Raw genomic sequence first — 515 nt, 5'->3', positions numbered from 1 at the left:
CTCTGCCGAAGGCCGCTTCTCCAAGGCAGACGGCATTTTCCCAGCTGTCGGCTGGAGGACCCAGCCCTGGGCCTGTGGGGAGGGGACCTCAGCCAGACGCCAGTGACAGAGGGGATGGGGCAAAACAAAACCGGAGCAGAAAACCCAGCAGAAAACCAGCTAGGGAGCAACAGGGGGGTCTCAGCATCCCACGCTGGCTCCTGCTGACCAGCTGGCTCTTGGAGCAGGAAACTTCTAATGGAAGCAGGGGGATGCGAGGCTCCCCCCCCTGCACTGATGCTTCTGTCCCGAAGCACATGTGGCTGCGTGGCCAGTGTACGATAGGAAGGGTTTCCGCACAGCACCGTGCACAGCGCCTGCCCTGCATGCACCCAACCGCCCCCAGACTCCCACAAGGTGCCAGGAGCTGCTCTGGGCGCTCCGGGATGGCCAGACCAGAGCTTGGGATCAAGGGGCACATCCTGAGCAAGGAGGGCCCCTGGATAAGAGGAATCTGGGGGGGGCAGCAACCCTGC

The sequence above is a fragment of the Pygoscelis adeliae genome, unplaced genomic scaffold, assembly GCF_000699105.1.
Source record: "Pygoscelis adeliae isolate BGI_AS28 unplaced genomic scaffold, ASM69910v1 Scaffold407, whole genome shotgun sequence".
NCBI lineage: Eukaryota > Metazoa > Chordata > Aves > Sphenisciformes > Spheniscidae > Pygoscelis > Pygoscelis adeliae.
The sequence above is the reverse complement of the archived record's forward strand: the minus strand, read 5'-3'. Positions refer to the sequence as shown.